Genomic DNA, 8,546 nt, shown 5'->3' with positions numbered 1-8,546 from the left:
CACCACCCTCACAGTAAAGAATTTTTTTCCTACTGCCTAATCTAAACCTGCCCACTTTCAGTTTAAATCCATTCCTCCTTTTCCTATCACTACATGCCCTGGTAAAAAGTCCTCCTCCAGCTTTCTTGTCACCCCCACTTTAGGTGTTCCAAGGTCTCCCTGGAGCCTTCTCTTCCCCAGGTTGAACAACACCACCTCTCAGCCTGTCTCTTAATAGAAGAGCTCCAGCCCTCTGATCATGTTCATCCTATTCTTTTCCTCTCAATAGTTAGTTTCTCAATTAATTTTCCTTCATGTTGATTATTTATCGAGTATGAAAAAGCAGTAAAAAGACTGATTTTCCCTCTTTATTCAACCTTTGTTTGATAACTCCCCACTGATAAGTGGTGAAACTGGAACCAACGTGGGGACAACTTTTGTGGATAATTGAAGATCAAGGAGAAGAAAGGTATGGAGCAATAGTCTGTTTTTATTTGCCTGTTTTGCTTTTATGATTCTTATTTTTATCTGAGTCTTCTTATTTCAGTGCACATTTTTTATATACTTGGTGACATGGATTTACAAGTGAAGATTATTTTTCAGCTTGTATCTAACATCAAAAGATGTTCTGAGAAACCATATTGGAATTTTCAGCTTATGATTTGTTTATCACATACTTATATATAAACACAGTTCTGAGCCCGAATCAGGGGCAGCCTAACATCTATTTGTGATTAATCTTGCTAATAATCCCCTACTCTCCAGTGAAAATTGCTTTTGGATTTCTCAGCATGATTTGACTTGTCACTTCTGTTGCTGTCTCTGCCTTGATCACCAGAATGCAGAATATTGCAAATTCTGTTCTAGGAAAGAGTTCTTTCAGCCCTAAACTCTTGTCAACCTGTCTGTCAGAGGGGCAGCTTCTGGATTTTCCTTACAGGTGCTGGACATAAATGACTGTAGAGAAAAAAGAGAAGAACCCTTTGTGTCTTCCCAGATCAGGAACCTAATTCAGTTCCAGGCTATGTGCTGCCTGGCTATATTCCTAAGCAGCAAGGGAAAGTTTCTGATGTGACAGTGTCCTGATCTTTCCTCCCGGTGCTGGCTCCAGTATGCTGAAGAGGCAGTGGAAAGCAAGGAAGTTGAACTCTGTTAAATGATGCGCATACTCTTTACAGCAACAATGAATGAATTCATAACCTGGATTGGCTCTTCAGGGACTTCTGACTGGTCAGAGCCTTGTGCCACATGGAAATACATTTCTTGTCCCTTTTGATTAATTAGTTGTTCCTTTTACATTTTCTGTGGAATGTGTTCTTTGGAGCCAGTGGTGGAGGTTGCTTTGTTTTTCAGACACTGCATTCAAATCAAAAGGAAGAGTGTGCCCAGGAAAACATTATTGACAGCAGTGGTCTTCCCTTTGCTAGTTAGGTTATTAGGAGTCCTTGGAGAAACAGATGAGATTATACAGAGTTTGTAACAAAAAAAGGAAGGGGTAAGATTATTAATCAGATATTAAAATTGACATTGTAGTACCAGAGTGTGTACGTATTTAGCAATATATATATATTCATTAATGTTTTGAGAATGTTTAGACTATTCCCTCCAGTCATGGAAACTGTGACAGATTGCTACTTATTTCTTTGGATTAAGATGCTGCCTTTATGACAAATGTGTGTCATGATCTTAAACTACCACCTACTGCAACACACAGAAACATAATATATAAATGAAAATTTGGTTTCATACCGTGCCTTAAAAGTGCTTTTGAAAATCATATAAGCAGAGTATCTATATTTCCAGGATCCAGATTTTCAGAACATGTGTAAGTGGGAATGGGTTTCTATAAAGCTAAATTGATTTATGAAGTTTATAAAATATATGATATACAATATATGCTTGCAATGCACACTTTATTTTTTATCTGGGCTTGTTTTCAGCCATATGAAGTAGAAAGATACCTCTAAATTCTATTATTTTTATTGTTTTATTATTCGCAGATAATTTAAAGGTTGATACCTAACTAACAGGAGCATATCTGTCACACCTTATTTTGAAGAACACCAATGATATTTTACCAATTAAAGAACACCAATGAAGTCAAGGTTTTAGCATAAATGAGGTTTTTATTGGTAGATGTTTTTTCTTTTTTTATATATTTGTACTTCAACAAAGTGAAACCTGCATTCTGATGGAACTTTGATTCTGTTATAGGTTATTCTCTGAGGCAATTTAAATGGATGACAAGAAAATTATATTGCCAGTCCAAAATTTGAAAAGTATCCACTCAAGAAGATAGTGAGGAAAAAGAAAAGAAAGGACCTATATCTTGAGTTGACTGTTTGGACTATAAAATAGTACTCCTATTAGCAGTATTTATCTTCACTACTCCTAAAGAGCCTAAATAAATAATAAAGAAAGAATTATATACAGACTGCTCTTCATCCTGAGACTGTCAGTAGCAGCCAGATTTGTGACATCATAATTGAAAATATCATTTACATGTCTGAACTGGTTAAAGCGAAGGAACTGAAAAGTACAGAAATCACCAGCTCAAAAATGGTGGGAAAGGAATGAAATATGTGACCTGCCTGTGAACCTCACATGCTTCAATATGCTTGGAAATCTACTGGAGGCTGATAAGATTGAGTTGATTGTGTTTGAAGAACTCTTGGGATCAGAAGGTTGAAGTTCACAAACTTGGAATGTACTTTTTTTGTTCAGTTGCAGCTTTTCCTTTAAATTGGAAAAGGAATTAGGAGCTAGGAGGTCAGTAAGCCTCACCTTAGTCCTCGGAGAAAACATTCTCTTGGAGTTCATTTCCAGGTATGTGAATGGCAGGAAAGTAATCAGGAGCACTCAACACAGCTTTGCTGAGGGCAAATCCTACTTGACCTACCTGGTGCAATGACCCAGCTCTGAAGATGAAGAGTGTGGTGGGTGCAATGATTCTCTGATGAGCACCTGCTCATCATTGTGGATCTAGATGGTACACCATCCTTCCTCAACGTTGTGACATTTCCAAGAAATCCGAACCCTAATTCTGAGAAATGAGTAGCTAAGGGCTTAATTTGTTCTCTTCCAAAATCTCCAGGGCCTTCCTTTATGTCCATCTAAGGTCACCAAAAACCAACAGTACCTGTGCCACTTACATGCAATCACTGAAAAGCACAAGTGGTGTTTTTTCCTGAGGTGCCTAAATACAACCATAGGAAGTTCAAGTGCACATACAGCTTCTCTGGAAAATCCAGATCCTTCCAGTTTTCAGAGCAAATCATCTGAGTCTGCAGACTCAGATGGTATTGCTGGTTAAGCCTTGCTGGAAAATTTTTTTCTGGCTACTTTCCACAGCAGCTCTCTTGTTTTTTGAACATACCTTTTCTACTTCCTCCCTGGCCACTCTAAATGGACATTACCTAAAGCTGAGTAAACCAGATTTGGCTGGTAAATCTGCTCTAAGCAGCTTGCACTGACTGCTAATGCACAATTCACAGTATTCATTACTCCTGGAATTAAGTTACTATATTTGGCATTACTCTGAATTTCTACCAGGAATCCTGGAGCCTCCCTCAGTTTTGACAAGATTAGAGAAACATGGGCCCTAGTTTCTGACCATACACATGCATGCAAACTAGCCCTACTTTTTGCCTTTCTTTCTGGACAGTTTGAGCAACTTGCATCTATTTAGAGATTAGAAAGCAAACTGGCTCTTCTGGGAGATCTGCCCATGAGGATTTGAAGAGGGGATCAGTTCAGTTTTCCAGCTGGTTGGCTGGCAACGCCTTGTGGGGAAACTGTTATGTCCTTTGTACTCAAGACCTTCCCTACCTTGCTGCAGTCTGGGGAGGATCTGGAAACGGGTGCTGCAGTTTACACATAGCAACATGTTTCCTCGGTGTGAGGGCAGGATGCAGTCAGGGTATGCACCCAAATCTGAGAAGGAAGGATTATTAGAAGACACTAGGGCTACAAGAGTGTGGCACTATTTCTAGGGCTCTAGGAGAATCAGGGCCTTTGTTCAGTTATCAAAAATAGTTACTATTCCCACTGCTGTCAGTTTAGACCATTGGTGTGCAAAGGCTTTTAATGAACCAGGTGGGAAGGGGTAGGTCTGTGCCTGCTTGCACAGCTCTCCATCCGGAGTAGATCAGTTACTATAGGTTCATACCTCAATCATTGAAGCCTGGGTCAGATGTCATTTATGAAATAATTACTCCACAGGCTACAGGAGTGAGGGGGAAGCATTCCTACCTGCTAGATATTTTTTCAAGATATTTTACGTAGAAAGGTTTTCAGAAAGAACAGCGATGGACGGGCAACTCTAGTTTTTATTTTAAAAGGCAATGTAGCTGAGGACTAAAAAGGTTAGGGCAAAGTATTGAGCACTTGCTAGGCAGATTTATTCATCAGTCACGTTCTCTCATTTGGAGAGAGAGATTTCCACTTTATTTCTGCCTAGTTGGTCAAAAACTTTAAAACTCAGTGCTGGAACAGTCCAGCCCTTCTAAAGCCAAGCTAATTGTGCTTCAGGGGCAATTTTAGAAATCTCAGAAGTTTTTGATTTGAAAGGTATCAATAGTAACTTGAGCTAGTGTTAGGAAAAGAGAAGAATTGTTGTGTGTGTTTGTTTTTGTTACGCTGGGGGCAACGGATGGAGAAATGTCTTAAAGAAGACATGTAAATATTTCATTAGAAGAACAGAACATCTTCCTGCCCGAAGGATAACTGTGTCATGTGAAGGGTGCTCTGTTGTGATCTTGGAACTCTTCCATACATAAGTGTGGTCAGAGCTTGTATCTCTATATATCTGGTACTCCCGTAGGCATTTTTAACTTTGTGTTCATAATGCTTTGCTAAATTACTTCATTTCAAATGTGTTTTGGGGAAAAGCCCTGGTAGGAGAATTCTGCCTTTTGTAAGAAATTTGGTTTCTAGCTATGTGCAAAACCTGATGGATTTCATTGCCTACCTTTCTCGTGAAGAGATCCCTTGAGAAAGGAAAATGCTTGTATCTGGCACAGCATTGCAATGTTTGCAACTGTGTGTTTTCAAATAGCTGTTTCTCTCAAGCCTCTGGCTTCTGTGAGATTGCTATTGCCTTTATCTAATGCTCTCAGATTGCTGATTGATAATTCATTTCCACATTTTCTTTTGAACTCGCAGTCCTTCGATTTCAGCTCTTTCAGTTTTACAAGAGGAGAATTCAGAACATGGAATTTTCTCTCTTTCCCCAGGGTACACCAGTGAGGCATCAGATGTTTCTACTGAGTTTCAAGTCTGATTGCTCTATCATGCATGTTAAAGGCTCTAGTAAAGAAATCTGAAGTTGTTTGAGTAGAGCTTTCTCCCATTAAGGCATTGAGATGGGTATAAAAACCTTTCACTTAAGAGGAAAAAATTTCTTAGTATTTTCAATCTTTATCATATTTCAGGAAATAAATTTCCATAAGCATTTTTTTTTTGTTTTTATTCAGAGGTGTGTATAGGAATATGTCCTGTTAAGTTCAAAACAGTATAGCCTAATGTCAGGGTCACCTGGTGGCACTTGACAGTCAATCCTACTGTTACAGCAAACTCTCAGTAACCCACCAAGAGTCAACACCTCTTCAAAAAAAAGGCCAACAGTTTTAAAAGAGGCAAAAGCAATTAAATGCTCCTAGCATATGGATTATTATCTTTACAGTTAAGAACTTATTTGTTTTCATACCATATGTTTGGGGGTCAAAAGGGGAATCTGAAGTGACTGAGAGGCTGAAAAGACACTGTCAATTTTATGAAGCGATCAGAGGCTTAGACGAAAGCATTCTCTTGCTCATTGCAGCCTGTTCTCTTTGATTAAAATGATAAAGTGAACTGTCTTGAGCTGCTAAAAATAAAAACACATAACTGGAAGGATGTTTCAAGCTGCTCTACCCCTGGCCACATCTGCCCCGAGGATGAGCAGCTGTCAAACAGTGTAATGTGCTGTAACTTTTGCTCATCTATACTTCAAATGAGCCTCTGGGTTGCAACTGGTTGTGCTGTCCATAGCAGCAACAAATCTTGTGCTATGGGTTTGTATTGTATGAAAAGACATTATTATTCCTCACTGGGGTAATGGCTTTCTGCTTCTTCCTTTAATTATGTTTTAATTGTTGTTCTCTTACATATTTCTTTTTTTTTTTCCCTCATAATGGTAGTCAGCAGAAATGAAAACCTTTGTCCTTTATACACCTTCCACCTCAGCAGTCTGAGTTCTGAGTAGTGTGTCCCTAAATGGTTGTTTTTTGATAACCATCTTTGTCCCGATTGCTATCTGTAGCTATAAATTTCCCTTTGCTGTACCCTGGAGAGGTGTGCTGCTGCTCAATATGAATCTTAAGCTCTGTATCTTTTCTATGTTATCTATCTGCCAGTGCTTCCTCTTTAAATGGCAGTGTTTACCTGTGGGTTTTACCTCTGTGCATCAATATTTGATCTCTCCTAAGAACACGTATTTTCTGTACAGCTGTGTCTACATGATTTGCCTATCAATTCAGACATTTTCCTTCCAAAAGTCTCCCTAGCAGTTTTCTAATATGAACAGGCCCCTCCTCTGCCACTGCTGTGTGGCATTTGCCCGAGCCTTTTCACTTTCGGAGAACCGATTCTTTAAATGTTAGTAGGTCAAATTTTGTGTACACTTTGTGTAGTTCTTAGAGGCAACTTTCAATCACGAAATGAAATCCGGTGAGAATCAGCACAGAAAGATGTGCTACCTATGAAACCAAAGGGAAGAACTAATGAACAATAATTGTTAAGTTTCAGTGAGATCATATTCTACTTAGCAGAAAAGTATAAATTCTGTACATGCAAGGGATTAGACAGATACTATTTCATTTTTAGTTTAGAATCCACAGTCTTTGAGCACTGGGAAGAATTTCCTCTGTATGAACATGTGAGTACATGTTCTCACAGAAGGATGTGCTTCATCCTCACCTTAACTGCTGATGGTGCCTCCAGAATAAATAGAAGAACCTGCACTGTGTCTATAAAATCTGTGCCTGCATTATCTTTAATGACAAAACCAAGGAAAACCCTCCATCCCTCTTGTCCTCCACTGTACAAGTGTTTAGTCCACTTTTAACAGAGGGAGCACAGCCTTCACATTCCATAGTGGAATCAGATCTTAGTTAAGTATGGATAATAACAGAAAAGCTCCAGACTTTTGTGCCTAATCTGAGTGTACCTGAAACTACTGTTGCTGTGCAAAAGTATTTGAGATGTGTAGCTGGAGACAAGGCTACAATGACAGCGAAGAGATCCCTGAATCAAAAACTGCTACCAAAATGCTTATCACCTATGAATGTCATGCTAAGCAGAAAATGTTAATGCAAGTATCAGGAAAGATTTTCAAGGAAGACTTATCAAAATTAAAAGGGGTGTCTTAACTGTGCTACTGTAGCTCAGGTAGGGTTTGGTAAAAATGGCTTAATGCTAATAAAAAAAAGATTAAAGATGAGGGGTTTCTCCAATTCAAAACATAGGCAGATGTAACATTAACTTTAAATGCAGTTTGCTGTGACACTGCAGCATTTCAAGTCAATATTTCCAGCAAAACACAATCACATAAAAGATAGAAAGCCCAACAAATTTTGACAGTTTCATAGTAAATCAGGATGGAAAAAACTGGGCAGAACGTTTACTTAAAAATTTGACCAAAGGCTGGGAAATATAGTCAGAGAACCAATTACATTTGAAAGCACCATTAAAATCTGCCAGTCCTGAATTTCAAAATGGAGAGCTTAATAAATCACATCGCCTAGAAAATGACATTACAAAAGGAATACTGAAACACTGCATTAATCACGGTCTTTTTCTCATGCATCCATCATTCCAAGATATTTAACTTTCCACTTGTACATCCCTTGGGCTGATTGCTCATTGCTTCAAATGGGAAATGGTGGAGGTACAGGTGTACTATGCCACAGCATTCATGAGCAAATACACATTTCCCAACCCCTGGAAAACGACTGTAAACATAGGGCTTTGTGAGTATCATGCTCAGGTGTGAAAGCTGCCTGATTTTCTCTCTCAGAAATGAACTCTATTGACCATCCTTCAAACTGCTGCAAAGAAGAATGCTGGAAACAGCATGACCTTCCAAATCTTTGTTGTCAGAGCAAGAATTAAAAAAACCCATAATGCAAACAGATGACTTAGTAAAAGAAAGGGGATGAAAACAGTTTGTACCTCCATCCTGACTCTCGTTAGCCTTTATGTGAGTGGACTTCTAGTCAGAAAAAGCCAAAAGAATAATGGATGTCAGTAAGAGAAATGTTTGCTGTGAATTGATGACCTTATTCTTCCACAGTCTGAACTAGAGTGTTCTCAAAGAAATTTAGAGTCACTCAAAACAAGCTACTCTAATAAGCAAATATTATTTTGCAGTCCTAAAGCAGACAATCGAGACCAAAATCTTAATACTCTCTAGAGTTGAGCACATATCTATTCCATAAGCTTTAACCTCACAGTATGTGTGTCTAACTTGGAAGTAACTATCAAAATATTGCAAGAAGAAAAATACATCAACCTCCAGAGAGGCTCCA

Source organism: Myiozetetes cayanensis, unplaced genomic scaffold (genome assembly GCF_022539395.1).
Source record: "Myiozetetes cayanensis isolate MyiCay16 unplaced genomic scaffold, myiCay2020 scf3, whole genome shotgun sequence".
Classification (NCBI taxonomy): Eukaryota; Metazoa; Chordata; class Aves; order Passeriformes; family Tyrannidae; genus Myiozetetes; species Myiozetetes cayanensis.
The sequence above is the reverse complement of the archived record's forward strand: the minus strand, read 5'-3'. Positions refer to the sequence as shown.